Source organism: Agelaius phoeniceus, chromosome 2 (assembly GCF_051311805.1).
Source record: "Agelaius phoeniceus isolate bAgePho1 chromosome 2, bAgePho1.hap1, whole genome shotgun sequence".
Lineage (NCBI taxonomy): Eukaryota > Metazoa > Chordata > Aves > Passeriformes > Icteridae > Agelaius > Agelaius phoeniceus.
This window is the reverse complement of record NC_135266.1, coordinates 86,278,417-86,302,813: the sequence shown is the minus strand read 5'-3', so window position 1 is coordinate 86,302,813 and position 24,397 is coordinate 86,278,417. Positions and strand designations below refer to the sequence as shown.

At 38.7% G+C, this 24,397-nt stretch overlaps 1 protein-coding gene across 14 annotated transcripts in view; it reads right to left on the bottom strand.

Moving 5' to 3' along the window:
* TENM4 (teneurin transmembrane protein 4) overlaps nucleotides 1-24,397 on the bottom strand; it is a 1,543,936-nt gene that overhangs the window by 496,981 nt on the left and 1,022,558 nt on the right. For 13 of the 14 annotated variants that reach the window (XM_077174070.1, XM_077174074.1, XM_077174077.1 and 10 more), the window contains one exon: nucleotides 3,493-3,635. The exons of the other annotated variant lie outside the window; for it this stretch is intronic. The gene's annotated coding sequence lies outside the window, so the exon portion shown is untranslated. The remainder of the gene's footprint in view (nucleotides 1-3,492; nucleotides 3,636-24,397) is intronic. 14 annotated transcript variants of the gene reach the window in all.

Below are 24,397 nucleotides of genomic sequence, written 5' to 3'. Positions count from 1 at the left end.
GGTGACTATTTGAGATCATCTCCTGTGTCCCTTTTGCGTAACAACAGAGATGAACCCTGACATGGAGCACCAAGTGCTTTATTTTGTAGTGTGTTAATCTGCAGTCTGGGTAACTTGAAGGACTGTCAGAAGTATCAGAAAAAAAGTCAATTTCTTAGCAGAAACCAAGAAAAACCATGCTAACTAATCTGACCATTCTTAACAAGAGGAATCACAACACTTCCCATAAACTGGCTCAGGGAAGATATTCCTACCTAGACATAGTCTAGCTTTTACCAGAATTCAGCTAGGTCAAGAGGGGCTTGGAGAAGCAACAAAACCAAAAATTATCAAGAACTGTATGTTTCTTGCCTCCATGAACCCCCTACCTTGTAGAAACAGGTCTTTGAACCTCAGAGTCTTTGAGGACATGGCACCAGCAAAGCAAGAGCCTTGATTCTGTAGATGCCTTACAGTGGCTCCCTGTGTGTCTGTTATGGAGGCCCCACATGCACAGTGTGCAGCCAAAGATTATTTTTCTTCCAAAGCTCAAACTTGCATGGAATTCTGGTAACTACATGCACCGTGGAAATGTCAGCCTTTACTTCTCTATATATACAGCATCCTTTGTCCTTCACATAATGATTTTGAAACGCTCTGCAAATATCATTTGATAGAATAATAAGGTATTATTATTGAATCTTTATGTCTCCTGCTGTCCCAGGAGCATTGACCTTGCTTCCCCAATACAAAGGTCTGTCTGCCAGGCTAATCACACTGATATCTGAGTACCTCAGGAGATCCTTATGTGGCAACATTTCTACAGGAACTCAAAACTGGCCAGACATACTGATAAGATCCATGTATTACTCCTGTGCACTTCTGCAAGGTTATAAACCAATTCCAATTTCAAATGTAAATCCCCTTCCTGGTGACATGTGGAGAGATGCATGGTTCAAATAACTCAAATTGTCCCCAGCTGTCAGGGTTCCCTATACAGGTAGCAATGGATGCAATTTCCAAGCAGATAGCAACCACAGGAACTAAGATGAATGAATCCCCCTTCCACTCTTTTCCAGCAGATATGTAGTACTGACAAATGTCCTTGAACCACTAAGTTACTATGGGAATACCCTTTCATTTATGTCCTTCACTTTCATTTGCCAGGACAATGCATTCACGCTGTATCTTTTAGCCATGAACAACCAGATATTAGCTCACTTTCCCGTAAGTTGTTTTTTTCCCCTTGATTTGACGTTGTATAGGCATATCCATAAACATCCATGCGCACAGCCGGGTATATGCAATACATCTGACAGGGCATAGTTACCCCTAGCACAATACCACTTTTTAATACAATTTTGGCTGGTTTCCATAGCTGTCAAAAAGTCTGGGTTAGGTTGATAGGTCTCTTAAAATCTAATTCTGGCAATCAAGTTTTTTTTTTTTTCTTCCTTTAAGAAAGTCCTAATACTTATGAGGAGGGCATTTTCTTTCAGGAATGAGATATTTTGATAGTTGCTGAACAAATTATGATACAAAAGCTTCTATCTAGAGTTATGCAGATACTTCATGGCAGCATCAGCATCCTTTACAGATCTGCACAGCTGCAGAAATGTCCAACAGTTTCATTTTTCCACTCAGAAGCTTTTTATTTATTTTCTTCTTTGAAATGAAGTGCCAGAGCTCTACTATTGCCTCACAACTTTTTATTTGTCCTGAAAAGCCTTGTTTTCTCCCTCTAGTGCAGTGAAGATGCCTAGGCTATAGTTCTTTTTCTTGCAATACCTCTGGGAACCTCCACATGAACAAGGGTTTTGATATCATGGCACTGTTGTTACACCAATTTCTACCAATCAGCTACAGTCAGAAATCAAAATATTCTTTAAAATACACTTATTTTAATTCAGACCTTTCAAGAACAATCTGCCTGTCGCTGGTACAATGTGTATGTTTAAAAACTTGCCCAAAGCTGCAAGAATTCAGGGTAGTCCCATTACAATATAAACACAATAATCTGAGATATGTTTTATAACCTGGACTGGGGGAAGAAAACATTTATAAGCTTATGCTTATTGCTTAAAACCAAAGGAGAATCCTTACATTCTTGAGACATAAAGCTACACTCTGAACCCTATCTGAGTAAAAATATTCTCCTGTGATGAATTTCAAAACCAGAAGTGTCATAGGACTCAGCCTTGTCCTTACAAGTACATTACAAATCTTGTTAACTGATTTCTGTACTTTAAAGTACAGTGTTCCTGGCTTCATTTTGTAGAAATAAGCCCAGTTGTGTTTCTAAATCTTTATGGCTCATTGAAGTCCTGGTGCATGTAGGAACATTTCAAATTTCTTTCATTCTCTTTGAAATGTTTTGGGACGGACACTCATTTGTAAACCTGAGGTACAGCATTCTGCGGCTGACAAGTTCTACTTATTAACTGTTGCAGACAAACATATTTATGGGAGATAATAGAAATCTAAAAGGCACCTTATGCAACATCATTAGATGAATCAGAAATACTATATCCACGTGATATTTTGGTTGTTCTCATTCAAGAAACATGTTGGGAGTCAAGATAAAGTTGTACTTCAATATAGAATTTATTTGGTGGGTGTCAGCCTGTTTTTTTAAGATTTTCTAAGCCTTTGTTGACATTCTTGTAGTGAACTTTCTCACACACTTTCTGTAAATAACTCATTGTTTTGCATTCCTTTATGGAGGAGGAGAAAGTTTATAGACTGTTGGTTTGACCAGTGTCATTGGAAAGGTGTCACTGTCACCCTCCAATCCGCTGTCACTTTTGGAAAACTATAAATGTTAGAGTCAGAAAATAAACTGCCCTTTTTTCTTCACCTTGAGAACAGTGGTGTGTGCTTGTGTTCTTTCGTGTCCTATAGTGACAGGTGGGAAAAAAAGTGTTATCTTTACTTGAACTGGGAGTATGCAGGGGTAAATAGAGGAGTGTTGGTAGGTATTTGGTGAGTTGGAAATGCTGGTAAAGCACAGGGAATGGAGGTTCTGTGGTAAGGAATAAATTATGCTAAGTAGTATATGAGCTGCCATGAAATTATATTTAGGTTATTTCTGATACTTTAAATGAACTTCCAGACCAGCATATTAACATTGACAATATCATTTATTCAAGCTTCAGGAACCTGGGATCATTTCTCATCTTGATTAAATCACTTTGGTTAAACCTCTTCTTAACAACACAGGAAAAAAATGGATTTTTAAAGTGATCACTACTTATTAGGCAATAAATTTAAATGACACTGCAAATATAATTTCATGGGTTTTGCTCTTTTCATTTCTTTAAAAATAACAAGGATGGAGACAAATAACACTGCTTAAAATATCATGAGAACAATCTTGATTTATCAACTCAGATACAAACACACATCAAAAGAAAATTATAAATGTCTAAATACCATACCCATGATAGATTAAGAGTTGTACTTCTTTGACTCATCTTTACAAATAAATCTAAAAAACAATGATAGTGTACTTACATATTTCAGATCCTCATCTGTCTAAGAATAGAAAGCACTGAAGTCATGTGTCAGAATAACTCGGGTGGTCTCTTCTCAATTCCCTTTTTGTGATCACCATCCACAAAAATCAGTGCGCCACTGCAATGGTCCAGCCATCCTCACTACAGAAAAGGAGCCAGGTGTTGAGTGTCAGACAAGACTGGCATGGATTTGTAAAGGTTGTTTGCATGGCAGCTGTCAGGATTCTAAGACCCAGATTCCCTCTTATCTGCCAGAGTACCTCCATCAAAAGCCAGGCTATCACATCAGACAGTAATTGGTACCTGTCGTTAATGTCTGTACTGATTTGGATAAATGGGTATCTACCTCCATATCTAGAGGCCAGCCATGTCCATGCTGCCTTCCCATGCTCTGATTTCCCCAGGAATAGTTATAACATGTTCCAGGCTTGTTCCTGCCCAAGATATGCACACCATGCCACTATCCATTGGTGGCTTCACACATTAGATGTGGTCTTAAAGGCTGGATAAGGAGTGTATCAAATGTAAGGTGCTCCAAGCTGAATGGAATGAAACTGGACCTAAGTTAGCACGCACACATGTTTAAGCATGAAGAAAGAGGCAGTATGTTTTTCGTGGGACAAACTTTCTAACTGCATTTTTTCTTCCTTTTCTGTCTATATTTTATGCTTAATGCTGGTAATAAAGTATATTTTGTTATTTTTAAATATCACTAAAATACTGTAGGTTTTTGCAGATTATATTGCTTTTTTGGAAGAAATTTAGCAGAGACACTCCTATGTCTGACACCTGGATGAGTCCAACTGTTTTAACATACATCATCAAAATTACTATCTCAGTCCCTTACTGCATATTGCTCAGACACCTTCACTCAGTAATGTCCTGGGCACTTTTTTTAGCAGCTCTATATTTAATAGGGACTTGAAGACAACTCTCAGTTTTAGAGGTACTTGAATCTATATTTATCATGAGACACACTGGGTAATGTCACTCTGTTTAGTGACAACACTCACTAATATAATGTGTGGCACAGCAGAGAAAATGAGCCAGTATATGATCTTGCTAAGGGCCAACAGTTTCTGATAGGTCACAATTAGCATGCCTCTCAGTGTTACCAAAAAATAGCTTGAAAAGTTGTGACTGCAGATGCAAGATGCAGCCCAGCTCAGCTGTCCACATAAAACTGTCCAGTGCAACTAGAGATGCCCTAGTTTTTCTGACTGTCCTTCAGCTGCTGTCCAGAAAGACATGGGTTTCTTGCAAATCCTGCATCTTTTCTGCCAGTCTCTTAAATAACCTTGGGCATCTAAAACAGCTTGGGGCACCTCAAATATCTCTAAGTTTATTGTAAAATTAAACTTTGTACTAAATCACAAGTTATGCATTGACAACAGGACTCTGTGATCCCCCCATCTCACTCCTGTTCTCCACATATACAAGTGCAGCACATCACCCCTTTCCACAGGTATTTTCAAGGAATGAGTTGTATAACAAGATACCAAAAATTTTGTGTAGTATGCTACTTATGCACATGTATGCATGCTATATCAGAGCTCATATTTTTCATTCTTTAATTAATATTGCCTTTTTGTAAAAATTAAAGCAGTGGGATTCCAGAAAGCCACTATATTTTGCTTGTTAGGAGCTGGCATAAATTCCAGTAGAGATAATGCTGTAAATGTTGATCATGTTACAAGTTGGCCCACCTACTGTCACTTCAGGAAGCAGAGGTTTAAATATAAAACTACTATTTTTAACTGAGTTAATATTGGAACTGAAGGAGAAGACGTTCAAGCTGGGGTAAACAGTAGCCTGGCTGATGTAAGTAGCAGTATATTGATTTACAGCAGTGAAGCAACTATCAGAAACAGTAACTCTTTACTTCACCAAGAGCTCCACAAATGTATTTATAATTTTATTTTGACAAGGAAAAGAAAAAGTCATAACAGAAAGTTTAGATTATTCAAAGGTATTTCAGAAGTCCTGAAAAAGTTCAATGAGAAAATAAATGGAAATATAGAGCATGTATCCTAGCCCAGTAGACTGCTTCAAATCCCTGAGCTAAAATATGCACATTATATAACTATGTGCTTTGTTTACAATGAGCAGTATATTCCAGACATAATTAAAATAAAGAAAATTGTTATTGGATACCTCTGGATGATAAAAAAGGCCCAAACAACCCTTCACCAAACCTCCGAGGTACTAAATAAAAGTAGGGTTTATACCATAAGCATTCATTTATGTTTTCTTGTTGAAGCTGCAGTTCCTAAAGTACTGTAAGATTATTATTAAAAATAAGAGCATGACCATTTGATTTTATTACTAAATTGGAAATAGGAAAAATAAAAATAACAAAATGCTCTAATACTTAAAACTCACAATTTCACATACCTTATTTTATCTTGATTTAATAAATATTCTAATATTGGGCATTCTTTTTGGGTCTACTCAATAGCATTTGGCCTTTGTAATACAATATAAACAAAATTAGAAAAGTCTAAGAAGTTTAACCCAAGAGGAACCTTACTTCTCAAAAAATCCAACTAAAGGAGCCAAAGATGTGTTTTCTTTTTAAATTACTTTCTCTCTCTTTAGCTGAGGTGTTTAAAGACTCCATAATGAAGCACAGCACTGAGTACAGCACAGGAGGACTGAGACTATGGGCTTTAGGGAGATTAATGGCTGCAGAGCGGTTTCTTTTTGTTACATTAACCTGCCCAGAAAAGCAATTCCCTCCACAGCCCCATACCCAATCCCCATAAGTGGAGACATATGGCAGTTCTGTGATACAGAGAACACACTGTGGTAGTTTTATTGATGCTGGGACTGCTTCTTAGCCGGTATAAGTCTTCTCCACTCAGCTATGAATTGATCCCATTGACTCTTGGCAAAAGCAGAACAGTCATAAAGGTTAATGCTGCCCTTGCAGTCAGATTCCTTCTCTGAATTGCCCTGTGAAGGTGCCTCTCTCCACTGACTCCAGGGAAACTGGCAGATTAAATTTAGACTGAGCTAACTCCTGTGCCTCTGCCGCTTTGGTGGGATCAATCTGTAAAGACTTGCTTTTCTCTTTGTCCATGATTCTTAGATGTAAGTCCTTTGATAGAAAACCATCAGAAGTAGCAAAGAGAGTGGTGCAAGTTGTGCATGGCCATCACTGTCTTCTTATCTGAAGAAATGTCAAATGAGCAGAGCTTCTTTCTCCTTCCCTCTCTCCCTCCCTCCCTCTGTCTTCTGCCTGTCCATTATCTATCTGAGGACAGTAATCATTAAAACGTTTCAAAACCCATATCACAACATTTCCATGTTGAACTTGGATAACATGAATACTTGGAATTGGAGAGCTGTGGTGCATTTTGGAAGGACTTTACAAAAAGGGTTTTCAGTTCAGATTCTTGGCTAAAGGACAAAAGGCTTGGCAATGTGGCACAACATTGCACATACACAGACACACAGAGATAATTTCATATTTTCTGCTTCCCTCCTCAGATTTCTCTCTTCCAGCCATCAGTTTCTCTGCTAGCCTTGAAACTGCAAGGAATTTCATTCTGTGGCTTGTGTTTCCTCCAAAGCAGAATTGCAGGACCTCAGTTCCTCCCTAGAAATTATGTCTCCTGGAGTCATTATTCCCTCTTGGCCTCAAACCACTTCCTGCAATTTCAGAGCCACTGAAAACAGCAGTTTCAAATTATCTATTAACCCATGAAGGCTAAGCCAGCCTGGATTCACCAGAGCTCCTTTGATGCATTTTTCTTTTGTCACACATTTCTTTCTTCCTATCCCTAAACTTTGAAATAGAACTGAAAAGATTCTTCCTCAGACGAGTTTTGGCCCATTTTACAGACCTTATCCTCTGAATATTGTTTTGTTTCCACTTCCAGACTACTGCAGACTACTATTTACCAAATCTATCTTTCTTGAAAAATTCTGATGACCTGTAAAAGCTGAAACATTAACTATCAAAACCCTTGGGTATAGCCACAAATGATTATGTAAGCCTCAAGGCTCAATGCCAGATGAACAGGCGACAGATCCACTTATCATCAGTAGGAACAGGCACATTAATTGGCTATGATACCAGTACCGTCCTTCAGCATTAACAAAACTCTTCTTGATTCTGAATTTTCCCCAGAACACCCTTTATTAAATAAGATAAATAATAATACTGAGGCCAAGAGTCACACTGCTTCATCTGAGAAAACTCAATTATTTATGAACACTTCCCTGACTCAGCCTTGGTAACCTGTCAGGCTGGCAAAGAGAGCTTTTTGGTCTACTGACTAAACATTATTATTCTACACAGATGTGTCCTCTGTATTAGAGAATCAACCACAGAGAAACGAAAACATTAGTCCTGTAAAGCTTCTGGACTGGGGGCAGAGTGCTTGAACACTGGAACACTTTATCTGGAAAGGCTGCAGAGACTCCATCCTTGGCAACATTCAAAACATGGGTGGACACATCCCTGGGCTCTTGTGGCTGACATTGCTTTGAGCACTGGACTAGATGATCTCCAAGCTCCCTTCAAGCCTCTGTGATATTCTGTAGTTCTGAGTCCATGAGATTAAGCCACAGTAGTGAATTCCTCAGTTTCTGTTCTGGGCTCTTCCATGTACTCACACAAAAGCCAAAATACTTGTAAATGGCTACTGCTTCCAGCTGTTTAACCATGCAAAGATGAATAAAATCCTAGGAGACCCTCATGCCAATTTTTTTGCATGCAGGTGAAAATGTGAAGTAACCTGTGGCCACCGTTTGGTATGGTACCTCCAGAATTCCCCTGCAGTTAGGTGAACTCTTCTGTAAAACAATTTGACCCTATTTGGCACAGTTGCCATGCAAATATTTAGTATGATTCCAGGCACACTGTTTGTGTGTCATCATCGTCAGCACGGATAGTACAAAAGCAGTGATACACTCCAATAACTCTGCATGAGAATGGAGAAAGTAAAACACAGATAATTTTACTGGAATACTGACCGCATGTTAAAACTAGTAGAAACAAAACGTTTCTTTCAAAATTGGCTTTCACCTACTTCTTGAGTTGCCAATAAATGGTTCTGTGACTCATTTCATTGAAGGAAGAGCTCAAAAGTAATACTGTAATACGTCATGGAACTCAAAGAGGATCCTCTGGGTCAAGTCCATCTTGCCAACACAATTTCTACCTTGTGGTCACATGTTGCTACCTTGCCTGAACTTGATACACATAGATTGTGATGCTATCAACAGCCCCCCCCATGTAGCTTGTTAGCTAATTATGTGTTCATCCTACTATAAATGACATTTTCCCCATCCTTCTATCCCCTTTTGATCTTGACAAGAAGGAGAATTGTTTTTTTCTTTCTCCCCCAAGGGGCCTGGGGAGTTTTCCTCGGAATGATACAGTATTTCCTCACACTTGGAACAGAGCCTTCTGTTTGCACACAGTACTGGGGAATTTTCAGTGCTGACACCAGTCAGGCTGGCATGCACACATTATACCTGCATAGCCAAAGGAACTGGCAGATGGTTGGTGACAAAAGGAGCATCCCATGGAGCTGCAGGAGAATCATCTCAACAGATCCAAGATTTCAGAGCCTGAAAGACCCATGCAACAGCCCAACTGTATGAATGCTCAGCATTCAGCCAGAAGCAAGGCAGGTGCTTGAAATGTTTGCCAGGACTCACTCATTCAAACGTGTTCAGTCTCCAAGATGGAAATAAATCTAGCAAATGAGTGAAGAATGCTTTTACAAAGAGATGTAAGAGCAATCACCTGGTGTAGGACAGAATATACCACCTTGTTTCTGTGACTTTCTGGTAGCTGAAGGAATGACTTATAAAAATTGTCCCTCCCAGGCCTCCAGCAGGAAGAATTGTCCCTTCCAGCAGGAAAGCCAGTGAGAGTAAGTAGGAGTAATGAGAATGTAAGATTTTGAATTAAGTAGTGCCTGAAAAAGATGTGCTACCAATCAGGTCTCATTTCAGCATGGGTCTCCAGGACTAAACACTTGCCATCCACAGCATTTGGTGGGGACCGTTTCATGGGAGAGGGGTGACTGCTGATGGTCCAGTGCTGCATAAACACTTGAGTTGTAAGCCTGATGGCTGATGACACTGGAGAGGAGGGAGTCAAAACTATTGAGCTCAATATGTTAGACTTGTCAGATTTGGATCAGTTCTGCTCTCTGCTTGACAGCTTCATATTTCATGTCATCCTACCCTTAGCAGGCAAGTGACACACCTGGAGCTCTGTCTCCCATTTAAACTTTTTAAAGAAAAATGTGGGGTTTTCTGCATCTTTCCTTTCTGAAGTTGATGGCAGACTAAGGAGGAAGCATTTGGTATTTGCTTCTCACTATTAATTTATTTCTTAACTCGCCTGAAATTTTCAAGTACCTCAAGTACTCCTGCTCAAAAATTTCCCATGCTGCAGCTACAATGCACTGACATGATGCACAGTTCTTGTTAAGCAACGATAAACCTGTCCCAAATGTGTGGAGCTTCTTCCTTCTACAAAAGAAATGAACCATAGCAAAGATCATTGCAGCAAATCCATCTTCAGACTCAGGAAGATTCTTCTGCACCTCTGCATTTCAGAAGATGACCTTTATCAGATGTAAAGCCTACAAATATTTTCTGACTGTGTAGGGCAAACTACAGATATAGAATTTGATGTACAAACATAGCAGCCCTTCTCCTATCATACATCAGCCAGTGTAGCACAGATGCAATGTCGCAGAAAGAAAAGCATAAAATAGACAGAACAAACATAAAAACTAGTTTATAACTTGCCAATGGGAAGAGGAGACCAACTAAAACAATTTGTAGTGAAGGTCCAATGGAATACCATGGAGTTAGTCTCCCTAAGGGAACGAAGGGAAGACAGGAACAATACTAACTCTCTAAATCCTAACACTGATTGGGAGAGGTGGTGCTTCTGTGATCTGCCAACAAGAGTAAGAGTTCTTTGCTGAATAAGCAACTGGCTAGCTGATGCAGGGAGCAGTGTGCATACTGATGCCCTAGGGAATCAATTTCATGATCAGGGGACCCTAAACATGCTTCAGTCTTCTCATAATGAGTGGATTGAGTGTGTTCACTAAAACTGAGATTTCAGGGCTCAAAGTTCAAAAAGTTACCAGAGGTGACATAATTTTCCTGCTTCCTCCTTCTCTTGTCCCTTCCAAAAACAACCTCACTATATTTTTTTTTCTTGCCACTTGACTGAAATCACCTGGGGGTTAATTATCTTTCTGGGATGAAAACCATATGCTGTTTCATGTTCTTGCATAAGGTTAAGCTGAATATGATGAAACCGATCAATTAAATCTTGTGGGAAGAGAAGGGAAGGGAAGGGAAGGGAGGGTGAAGACTTGCCAGGAGTTAGTGTTCTCATTTACTGACAATGTAATCCAAGGTAACAGACAAATATTAAAATTTGCTTGCTCCCAAGGAAAAGAGCAGAGAAAGTGCTGCCTTCATTTTATCACCATAAAATGAAGCTGGGGAACACTAAAATGGGGAATATTAATGTAAACAAGATGGAGGAAATCACTGCTTATGACTGGCCAGATTCAGACTATGGAAAAGTCACATTATTTAAAAAACAATTTTTCTGTGTATTTGGTTTTGTTTTGGTTTTTTTTACCTTGCAGCTTGCAGACTGCTTTGAACACTGATGGATATTTTGAACACGCAGATACTGTGCTGATGTGCATACATAAAATCCAGCCTGTTATGTGGGTCTACACCTGTCATTTCACTTTAGTGCAGGAACAGTCCCTAAAATGTTAGCCTGATTTTCCAATCTATCTGGCATGTGAGGCTGGTTCTTATCACTGCGGATGGTTTCCCTTCAAGCTAGAATATGGATTTTTTGTGCTGTTCTGGCAGGGATAAAAGAGAAGAAGAAAAAACAGACATGGAAGTGCTCCACTAAGAGTCCCATGCTTTTAAAATTCCATGCATACAGAAACTGCATGTGGAAAGAAGATCTACAGCCACATGCAAGTTACTGAAGGCAAACGGTGCAACATAAGCTAAGAGCTGTTTACAAGTAAATTCTTCGTAACTCCTAAGCCAAAAACTTCATTGCCTGAATAATTTCCTTGTCAAAGAGAAACATTTCTTTGCCAGTGAGAAAGAATAATTACAAGAATCATTCAACCCCCAGCCCTGCAGAGTTTAGGTTGTACATGGGTTAACATTTCAGTGCAGTTACACTCCCTCAGCAGTTAGCATTTGGAAAGTGTGTTACTGAAAAGAAATAAGCACAAACATACACAGATGTCTACTGTTCTGGGTTCAAATAACCCTTGTGGAGAAAGAGTGGTGTATATACATATGGGTGTGCACGTGTGTGGGCATGCATGGGAAAGCAAAAAGAGCTTTATTTTTATTCTGAATCCCACCTAAACAAAGATCCTAATGTTATTCCTTGGAATGAGGTAAGAAATATGATCATTTGGTTCCAAGACCTGTCTGAAAATACAGTTTTTGTAGCCCTGAATGAGCAACAGCCAAAGTAAAAGAGATCAGATGAACTGCATTTAGAAGTGATGCAGTGAACTGGTACAAGGGGAAAGTGCTTTTAGTGATCGATATGAAAACAGGGGGCTTTCATCTAACCACAGTGAGGATGGCAACGAGGAATTTCAGCAATATAATATGGGATAAAAGGGTGGATAGCCTCTTATTTCAACCTAAAGACTTAATGATGCTTATTAAAAGGTTGTTACCTGGTTTCATGAAAGAATTATTACCCTCTACCTATTTCCTTAGAGTGAATGACCTGACAGGGAAAACCAAGTTTACTTAAGTCCTTGGTCCCTGTTATGGAAATGTTCTTCTCATTTTCCTGTGACTTTGCCAGAAGACCAACCCATGCAAACCAGCAAGACACAGTGCAATTCCCCAGGCAGCACATTCATATTACAGCATTTGGGTCATTAGATATTACAATTTGATTCACATAACAACTGTTTAGATTCGGGTCAATGTTACAAATAAATGAGAGCTCTGAAATAGCAAAGTATTCTCATGCTTAACAAAATGCACTGGGCCAAAGTCATGTCTGGAGAAGACACACTGAAGACAATGAACCTCCATCAGGTGAGCCAGGCTGCACATTTCTGCTGGGGAAATCTTTCCACCACTGCAGCATTTCATTATTGCTTGTCATTTTCACTATGAATTATTGCCTTCTTGTCAGATTTACCTCCCCTTCCACTTGAAAACAGTAATCTGGGGAATAGGCCAGCAATAAAACAAAACCTCCTGGAGGTTAATGTTGCAACGACAACAACAAAAACAGGAGCTGGTCTACCTCTTCAACTAGGGGACCAAACCACATGGTACTGGTTCAGCTACAAGAGTTCAATCTGTCTGCATCTAAATATAACAGGCAGCACTGCTTTTCTGGCACTGGATGACAACAAAGTGTTTTGAACTCACAGTTACTAGATTTGTTTAAGGATATTTGGTGTGTGTCAAGACTTAAAGTATAAAAACTTAAAGCAGTGACATTCAGATGAATTCCTGTGCCATTAAAAAATATATTAATTAGGTTTTCAATTAATGTTAGGAAGTCCCATATGGCATTTGACTATGAGTATACAAGGTGCCAGCATTTCTACAGTAAAACAGTAAAGAGACATGGGGCACAGATATGCCCTGGGAGACAGGAAACCAGAGCATCAAAATGCCCTTCTTCTTACCAGAACCCATCCAACTGCATAAATTGGCCTTTTCTTGTGAAAGACCTATCTTCTCTCTTTTTGTAAAACAAACTGTAGTTTAGCTACAGTTAACTGGGCCAAATTTATGAAAAGCTATTATTTCTCCTGTATTCCACCTGAATATGTTTGTCTTACATGTGAAACCTAACTGTGGAGTTAAGTCTAACCAGAACCCAGAGGGAGCCTAGATGTAGATTCATAGAATCATTTAGGTGAAAAAAGACTTCCAAGATCACTGAGAGTAAAATACCTTTCAAACTGCAAAATGGAGGAAATGTTTTTAAGTTAAATATTTTGAGACATGTAGAATGTGTGAGAACATTTCTTTAGAAATTACCATGGCATGGAATCAAGCCATAATCGAATGAAATCAAAGAACCTTTCCTATGTTGCCTTCCTTGAATAGTCATTTATGAACCAGAAAGTAAATGCACAAAGAATCTTAAATCACAACCAATCACACCAGCAAAACTTTGACACTTCTTCACACTACTAAGTAGCTTAGAAGCTAGAACGACTGCAACAGGAGATGAAATCCAACTTTACTGGAACAAATTGTGCTTTAAATTACATTGGTGCAGTGCCACAGAAGTCAATGGGATATAACCTCCACAGCTAATGAAAGAGGTCCACTAAATTTGTCCTAATCATCTTGGCTGCAGAACCCCTTTGCACACTCTGTGCACAGCCTCTTGTTCCCTGAGAATAAGTAAAAGATTTTCAGTTAAAATATAAGCTAATGAATTTCAGAAACACCTTTTCACAGTAACTCCTCAAGTAAATAATGACAGTACACTGGAAAGTACAGATCAGATTTACATGAAGACTGCTAGAATTTGAATTTAACTAATTGCAGTTTGTAACTTTCTTGTGAAGGGAAGAGGGACAAACACGGATCTCTTCTCTGTGTGACCAGTGACAGGACCCAACAGAATGGCTTGAAGCTCTGTCAGCAGAGCTGTAGGTTGGATAGAAGATATAGGTTATTCACCCAGAGGGTGGCTGGGCACTGTCAAAGGCTCCCCAGGGAAGCGGTCACAGCACCAGCCTCACAGAGTTCAAGAAGTGTTAGCATGATGCTGTAAGGAACGTGTGTGACTCTTGGGAATGGTGCTGTGCAGGGCCAGGAGCTGGACTCAGTGACCCCTGTGGGCCCCTTCCAACTCAGCTTATGCCAGGATCCTGTGAATCAAAGTCCTTTAACCATGGGATCTCTTTGTAAAGGAGCAGATTTACTATAAGGTGTAGGAGGCTGGCAAGCATTTCAGGGCATTGCCCAGTGCACCCTAGTTACTTCTTGTGTGACTGCAAGAGGAATTGTGGAGCAGATTCTTGTCCCTTGACTCTTTCCCTTCCAGATCAGTTCTGATTCCAGCCCTACATATGGTAGTGGGGTAAAGAAATTCCTGAGATGCTTACACCTAAAATTTATGATGTGGCAGACATACACCTGATGATCCTCTCAAATACACACTTCAAAAATGCCTACAGAAATGAGTTTATTTATTCTTAAATAAATAAGATTGATTCAGCTGACAAGGGGAAGGAAGGAGGCAGTAAAAATAATGAGAAAATAATAACTATCATTATCCATAAGTATTAAAGCAGATTAACAGATTATGAGATAAAAAAGTGAATGAATATTCCATAGTTTAAAGTTCTAACAGCATTAAGATTCTATTTCCTGTCAAATAATTTTAAGTTAATCACCATTAATTTTTCAGAGCTAAATAGCAAAAGAAATAAGATTCCTCTATTATTTGCCATACACTCTAGTTGTGTAGGGAGTCCAATATGAATGGAATGTGGTGAAAAAGTCTCATCACAAGATAATTGAAATTATGGCTAGAAAATACTTACTAATCCATATCCCTGCCACTGCAATGTCCCCTCTTCTATGGAGCATCTGATGAAGTCTCCTACTCAAAAGGTTTAAAAGTGACTCAGTGGTTTGAAATCTTCTGTTGCTACTTGACTAAATGATTTTTTTTTAGTAAAACCTCTTAGCAAGTAGTCTTTAAGTACTCTATGCTATACATCCCTACACAATCTGAAATACATTATGCATTAGAAAGGCATTTGAGCTCAGTGCAAGTGACAGAGATTGTAATTTCTTTTCAATGCAAATAGCTCATTGCTTCCTTCCAATTTCAAACATTGGTGCATTTTTGTTCAGTAAATGCCACCATCTTGCGATGTTCAACTAAGGCATGGTGAATATTTTTCTAATTGTGTATTTATAGAATTTTGGTGTCTGAAAGGCTCACACAGGCAAGCACTTTAAATCAGCAATTTCTACCCTGCTCTTGAGGGTTCTTAGGAAATCATGAAGTCCTAGAATGGCTTGGGTTGGAAGGGACCATAAAGATCACCCAATTCCAACCCTCCTGCCACCTTCCACTAGACCAAGTTTCTCGAAGCCCCGCTCAACCTAGCCTGCACTATGAGTTCTGGTATTTACAAAGCATTTTGCACATTAAAACACTTTCTCTTTGAAGACTGTATCACCACTGCAATATCAACAATACAAAATAGTACCAGTGAAAAAGCCTGTACAACGGCTGGATAAACATTGACTTATTCTGCTGAACAGAAGGGCATACACATGTAGCCCATCAGCTAGAAGGCTGAAATCAATTCAAAAACCATTGTGTTGAAACACCTGTAGAAGGTGGCAGAAAATCACAAGGTATTAATGTTAATGTTTATTTCCCAGAGAAATTCAGAAAACAACTTCATGCAAAGTCATAATTATATGTCTAATACGACCAGCAACAAACCAGATACTTGCAGGATATCTCAGGTCATCAGATGCACAAAATGCACAATTTGAAAACACAGGTTACTGTGTTTGATTTCATTTAAATTTAGAAGAAGTAACTGCACAAATGCCAGAACAAATTAAGTTCTGTTCAACTTTTCCTGCTGACATCTCCTTCTATCAGTGTAAATAGTTGACCATATGCATGAGCAATTTCTTAGTCACACTGTAAGCAGGAATTTCTTCCTGCTTTGCAGCTCAAAATTTATTTTGTTCAACATAATCCCATCATGCCAGTCTTTGTCACCTTGGGATAAGAGAAACAATCTTTTCCCTTTATCCTCTGAGAGCATGACTTTCTGTTTCCTACCAAGTCAGGTTGCTCAGCCCCTTAATGATTTTTGCTGCTGTTCTTGGAATTCCCTTCAATTTGTCAACATCCATCACTACATCCAAGGTGCAATCTCATCACTGCTGTACAGCAAAAAAATCACCTCCCTATGGACAAAGGAATGACGACACTGCACATACAGACCAAAGTCACAACATCCCTTTTTGTAATCCTCTAGCATTGCAGCATGCAGATATATCATTTGCTGTCCACTAAAACCCCAAGGCCTCCTTTGACATTTCCACTTTCCAGGTATCTTTGTCTGACTTAATAACTGTGCTTTAGATTATTTCCCTCTCAGATTTATTAGCCTACATTTTTCTAGGTCAGATCTCACTCTCTTAGTTAAAGCACATATTTATGCCATCTCCCATTCTCATTGCACTGCTTTTCAATAATTAAACATAGTTTTTTATTTCAAGGCAGAAGTTGGAAGATCCTTATTAAGATTTGGACAGGATTTGATCAGAGTATTTCAGTCCTTTTATCCTTTTATGTCTTGCATTGATTCAATTGTGTGCCACACCCATGTCCACTGCTGGACCACTCATTTTTTTGTCAGTGTGACTGCCTGTAGAGTGCCTCCAAAAGGCATCCCTGGAGCTCTCTCTTACCTTTACATGTTAACCAGAAAGAAAAATGCAATCATCTTAGTAATTGTAGACAATCCACTCCTGAACAAGTCTAAAACCTTCCACAGTCAAAGGAATTAAAAAATGGACACATTCAGGTTACAACTAGTCTCATCCCTAAATATGAATCAAAACAAAGTTTAACAAGCTACACCCTAGAAATGTTTGTTTCATTTCAATGGACATGGGGCGAGTCCAGTAGACCTGGCTGTAGATACATAAACAGCAACAAACAACAGCAGATCATTGTGGACATCTTTGACATCATTATTTACTCTTTCATTTTTTTCTATCTACTAAAATATAAAAGCATAAAAACTTCTTCATATTTAGTTCTTTTTTTCTCACATCATAAATTTTTTCATCTGTGTAAGTTAGGAGCATTTTTGATGATCCATGTTTAACAGTGAGTTTTACCCAGCAGATTTCTAGGCAGTTAAAATAGTACTTGAGTACTATATTCTTTATCCAGTTTTTGAATAATTGTTTTAATTTTTTTTTCATTTCAGTTCTTGAGACAGATGCCTACTGATATCTTTCATCCTCTGTAATTTAATTTCAACTATTCCACTTGCTGCTATTCATTATCAAATTGTATCTCAGTGCCATTACAAACATGATATTAATTATTTCAGTATATAGTGGTAATATAAAAAAACAAATGAAGCAGCACAAAAAACAAACCACCCCTCTCATATATTTACTACCTTAAAAACTTATGTAGGAGATATTTCTCTCAATGGTATACAGAAGAGTCAAGTGTTTCTTGCATCATTTCACTAAGAAAAGTTAAGATAGTTTACCACAACTATAACTGCAGCAGCCAACTGTTGCACAGATTTTTAACTTAATAAATCTATTACAAACGAAGAGTTGAAGGTGAAATTCTGATCATAACCTGGCTTCTCAAGCTCTGCCATAACATAGTCCCTGAATCCGATTAAACTTACCAAATATGAAGATACTTGCCTCCCATATGATACTGTACATTAAGTTTATTTCAACATGGGAAATCTCTTTAAGTTTTATTATAGGAATAGCTATGATTTTTACTGTTTGTTTAACAACATGGAACATTCCATAAAGATCTGAAACCTTAATTACACTCCTCTACCTAATCCTCCAGGGAATTAATTGGAATAGCATATTAAACACTTTTTTTTCCTGTTCCTATAAGGGGTCTTCTGTTGTCCATTGCCATTTCCCACACTTTTTAAAATTAATCAAATTCAATGTACTAAGCAGCTTTATAAGCCAGTGGGCTCCTGCTTTCGCACTAGTCTCAAAAATTTATGTTTACAATGTAAGCTGTGTATCTTTTTAACACCTGAAATGTTTTTGTAGAAAAGAAAACCAGTTCTTTGCTGCAGTGATAGCAACAAATACCTTATTAATATGTGGTGCTAAAATGAACAATGACTGTGCAGTAACAATGCCCTATTCAGCAGGTTTATTCCCACCTCCTTCACCATGTTCCTATTGATTTCAGTGGTAATCTTTATTGTAAAGCTGTCCTTACAGTTCCAACATGAATGCAAGCAAAACTCCATTCCTGTATGTACCTCCTCAAAGTAACTCTTTATTACACTTCAAGTTTATGCATCAGTCTGCAGTACGAGGGTTGAGTATCTATCAATGAGTACATCATTTAAGGAGGATGATAATTGGGGGAAAAAATTATTCTAAAGCACATCTCATTCAGAAATGTTGGGAAAATCCTGTTTGATTGTGACACACCTTGTATTAAAAAAAAAAATCCTGATATAGGCCATTGTATGAGACTATGGTAGAATGAGTTTCAAAATGAAGGGTACAGAACTAAGGGGAAGCAGCAAAAGAAGCAATGCCCGTTCTGTGTATTTAACTGTAACTACAAATCAATTTTAATGACAGACCATGGCATCCAGATACAGGTTAGCACATCCCCTTGAATTAATTAACAGTATAAAAACTGATAGTATCTTAGGAATGGTGATTTTATTACTGAGTTTAAAATATTCTATGTGAGAGCAAATTCCAGAATATTAGCATTAATGGTGTATTTTGGATGATGTGGACAGTAGTAGAACAGAATCATAGAGTCATTAAGGTTTGAAAAGACCATCAAGCCAAATCATCACCTTAGTACCACTGCCATGTACACCTTAGAGCCATGTCCCATACATGGACAGACACATCCGTGTCTTTTTTGAACACTTCCAGGCAGGAGGACGTCTCCATAGAATGTGGACAGTCTGTCAAATATTTTTTCCTAATACTCAATCTCAACTTCCCCCAGCCTGAGGCCATCTCCTCTTGGCCTGTCACTTGTTGCCAGGACAAGAGAATGACACCCCACTGGCTACAAGCTCCTTTCAGGCAGTTGTAGGAGCGATAAGGTCCCCCCCAAGCCTCCTTTTCTCCAGGCTAAACACCCCCAGCTCGCTCAGCTGCTCCTCATCAGACTGGTGCTCCAGACCCTTCCTCAGCTCCACTGCCCTTCTCTGGGCACACTCCAGCACCTCAATGTCCTTCTTGTACTGAAGGGCCCAAAACTGAATGATTCGATCTGTGGCCTCACCAGTGCCAAGGACAGGGGGACAATCATGTCCTGGTCCTGCTGGCCGCACTATTGCTGATACAGACTGTGATGCCACTGAGGTTCTTGGCCACCTGGACACTCTGCTGGTTCATGGTCAGACCAGTCAGACAGCCACATGAGATTTTTATTAAAGGGACAAGTTTTCCAAACTTTGGCTTTTTCACAAGGATCCATCATTACCGGAGAGCAAAATAAAGTCTGTCATGTCCCCCAGGACTATGATCCATGAAAAACATACACACCGGGGAGTGTGTTTATAACCTGCTCTTATGTGACTGAAACTCCAAACATTACAAGCATGACGTGTGAAATAGTAGGAACAGGCTTCCCAGAGAAGTGGTGGAATTACCATCCCTGAAGGTGTTCAAAAAACTGAGTAGATATGGCCTTTAGCATTACAGTTTAATGGAGACTGGTATTTTGTCAAAGGCTGGATTTGGCCATGTTGGAGATCTTTTCCAACCTTAACCATTCTATGATTCTACCTCATCCCACAGAAAAAAGCAATCTGGATTACATTTCTGATACAAGAAGCTAACAGTTTTCAAGTGATTGTTTCAGAATAAAACATAAAAGATGATTTTGTTTCAGTGCTTTTAAAATCAGAATAATTAACTAGTGGACTTAATGTACTTTCCCATTCCTGGAAGTGTTCAAGGCCAGGTTGCACAGGGCCATTTTAATGAAAGTTGTCCCTGACCATGGCAGGGGAGTTGGAACAAGATAATCTTTAAGGTCCCTTTTAACACAAACCATTCTACAGTTCTGTGATTCTACTTGCATTTTTTCACTGGACAGCAAGACACACTTACTATTTGTAGATTCTGGTTAGAAAATGCATGTAACTGTAGACAATATTTTTACTTAAGTACAAAATCTAAATATAGTTGATCTTGCATAGTCAAGATTAGCAAAATTCTAAAAGACTAAAGACTAGAAGCCTGCAGTAATCTTCACAAGTTGTTCTAGGAAGCTTTGAAGCCATCCTTAACTTGGACTAATTTGGATCTCAACTAGCACTGCCATCCCATATACTACAAGACAAAAATTATTCCTCCAAACAATGGTTTCTCCGCTTTTAGATGATGAGTGGACAAAAAATAACTCATTATCCCTAAATCATGTGGAAAAGCATATGTAGTTCTGGAGGGAGCAGAGCATTAGGTGAGAAGATAAAAGTATGGGACAATAAATAAAGAATACTACAACCAGTTCAAAGTGGACATGAAAACACAAAACCAGTTTTTGCTTCTGTTTGTATTCTTCCACCATGCAGGCTAAAAGTGGTATTGGATCAAATCTGCATTTTCTTTTCCAAATCTATTTCATAAAAATGAGCAATTTTTCAATATTTATTGCAAATTTTCTATGACTTTTTTTCCAGGCAAACCAAAAATGAAAAAAAAATAATCCAGCAACACAGATTTTTGCAGTTGAAAAAAAAAAATGGGATGCCAAACAATAAAGCCAACAATATCAATAATTATTTTAGGAGACCTGATGAAGCAGGCTTGCATGTGGGTGTCTGTTGCCATTTCAAAACCACAAAAAGTAGGCTGCCAATAGTGCTAACTGAGAGGAAACAAATACACTTGCAACTTCTCGGCACTGAATAGTAACTGGTATTTATTGCATTTAAGCTCATTTCATCTGACTTTTCATTTAATTGCACTTTGCTTCTAACAGAGTGCATTATATTAAATATTTACTACCTTGGTTAGGATGTCAAGACACACTTTACTGTCTTTTTAGATTACTGAACAGTAGTTCATGTAGGAATTATTTAGGGTTGCTGAAGGCAGAGAATTAAATGTGATGGGATGAAATTAGAAAAGGAAAAAGTATAGGCAGTTAAAGTAGTCATATCCAGAAAACTGTAAACCATTTCTCAGGGAAGAACAGATCTTTCCTTTCTTCAGATTTTTTCAAATAGACTAAAGGACTCACAACAGCTGTTCAATAATAAATGGTGCTGCACAGAAAGAATAAATCATGGTCTTTGTTGATAACACAACAGTCTCTTGCCGTAAGCAGGGGCCTGGGAGTCAGAAGCTGTTTTCCCAGCTCTGCCAATAACTTCCTTTGTAATCTTTTTTGGATCACCTCAGTAATTTCACTCTCTCTTGGTCTCTTGCAGAGTCTTAAATCTCTCCAAGTGAGGTCTAACTGTAACTGGGACTTGTCATCCCTGCAATGCAATGTTATTGTCACTTGCTGCAATGCAAATAATAAAGAAATGCTGTATTTCTACTAATGCTCACACTCCTCATCTTACACCACATTCCATTAGCTTTTTTCACCCCATTCAATTGCAGCAGGATCTAAAAGAACCCAATCACTTACTTGGAAGCTTGCAAACTTTTACTCCTGGAAAACTTCATGTTAAAAAGACTTTATAATCTACAAGTGAAATGATCACAGCTCTCAGAAACTCATCCCTAATCTCTTTTACTCTAGTCCTTCGTCAGCTGCCAGCACCCAACATCTGAAGAGGTCCTACACTTAACACCTCTTTTTCATGACAGGAACAAGACATAACTTTTTCAGAGATAGATGTTCTTGTGCTGTTAGTCACCAGGCTGCTTCTATGCTTGAGCAATGAGAACCACCTCCAGAAAATGTTTCTTTTTCTCTCTATTAATAAAACCAAGATGTCTACATGATTCCTCTAGGAATGACTATGCTAGCTTGGACCAGTGACTCATCAATTCAAGTGACCAACATGGACTTTTGAGGAAACTGTCCAAAAACAGATAAGGATATTGAGAGCTATGTCTTGTGAATATTTTCCCAGACCCCAGGTCTTCAGTCGGAGACAGAGATGTTGTGATTAATTGCTTTCAAAAGATGTTTCTTCATGAAGTTGTTTGAAACATGCACAACCAGCTACATAAGTAATCTGCTGATGTCTATAGTTAATAAAGAAGCAGCTCAGTCGGTAAACTCTGTATTTTATTGCTGTTTTGCAGCAATTATTATTTTTACTTCTGGCGGCATTGTACTGTCCCCTCTTTCATTCTGTAGGAGAAGAAAGCCATGATGCTACAGAAACTGTCAGCTTGAACACTATTCAGGAGGGTGGGCTATCTTCTTGGGGGAGACTGAATCAAGTGGTGAGATTACCTACAGGGAAAGCAGAGTAACTGGGAATCATATGTCAGACACATTATGGATGTCCCATCCCCAGAAGTGCTCAAGGCCAGGCTGGATGGGACTTTGAATAGCCTGGTCTAGTGGAAGGTGTCCTTGCCCATAGCAGGGGATTGGAACTAGATGATCTTTAAGGTCTCTTCCAACCCAAAATATTCTATAATTCTATGAAAACTTAAGGCTGGAGGAGGAATTGAAAGATAAGGGGAATGAAAACGGTTCCTTTCTACCAGCAAATAACCATACTTTCCAGGTGTGGCCTGGAGCCAAGGCTTCTGTTCCAAGTGCCCCTCTGAACTTGGCCCACCACACTTACCAGGGGGTTGGTTGCATTAATCTGCTCCTGGTATTTTATTGAGAATTGATAGATTGTTCTGCTGATCTATGAACTCCCATTCCATGCAGTAGCTGTCTTTTAAATCATGGGCTGGCATCTTTCCCAATTTTCCACTTCTAAAATCTACCCAGTTGTCATATAACTACTATTTTCCCTCACACTTCCTTACAATAGGACTGTTTTAGGCTTGTTTATTTTGCTGCTGTGGGTTTCTTTTGATCACAATGGATCACTGTCAGGGCATGAGTAATATCTACAAAACAGCAACTACAATCCCATCAATCATCACAAAGATTCTTGAAAAACAGTAGTACACCTCTTATGTCCTTCAGTGAACTTTTGGACCAATCCTCATTGTATTTCCCCTAAATTCAGCATCACTTTCCACAATAAGAAAGCCTTCCTGGATAATAAGAGAAGGATTGGAGTTTAAGTCAGAAGAGCACTCAAAATTTCATGATGGAGGTCACAATTGTAATCTTCTTATGTGCATCTCCTATTGTTATTCAGAGAAAAGAGATAGAATAGGATCTTCTTTAAGGAACTTTTTTTTCCTATGTTATATCACATTGAGTTCAATATAAAACAATAGAAAACATGTCTTTGTACATACAACAGAAGATGAGCTCTCCATTGTACTCTGTTTAGTAAGATGCTTCTCATCTAGTTTTCTCATTTGTAAATAGAATCATAGCATCATTACAGTCGGAAAAGACCTCCAATATGTCCAACTTTCAACAAATACTCTATAGCAAATAAACCACATCATGAAGGTTGAAGCTGATCTTGTGGGGTTCTTGATTTAGAATCCCTTTGGCTAAATTCATGGTTGATGGGATGGACTCTGAGTTGGGTATGGAGATGGTCTTGGTGTTTAAGACCATTATCTGTTACTGAATACTCCTGGGGGAAGCTGGTGACAGAATTGAGAGGATAAGGCATACTCTGGAAACTAAAAGTAATAGATGGGAGTAGCAAGAAGGAAAAAAGTCAGATGCCAAAGGCAAAAAAAAAAAAAAAAAGAAGAGAAAAGCAATAGTTTTAAACTGCCAAAATGCCCAATCAGCTCTAGTCCCCAGCTCTGTCAGATAGTTTAAATCCACTTCCAGTGTCAAAGCTGAAGTGGAATCTGCTCAGTGTTCAGAATTACTTTTCATTAAAGGAAGTGGCTACTGGGAGTACAAGTTGCAAATAGGCTTTGGAGGAGAAAATGAGTAGGGAGAGGATCAAGGAAATCTCACAGTGAGGGAGGACTAGGAAAAAGCAGGCTTGATCTTCCTCTCACTTAAAGCAGTTCTACATGTTAAAATAGCTGATTTCAGAACA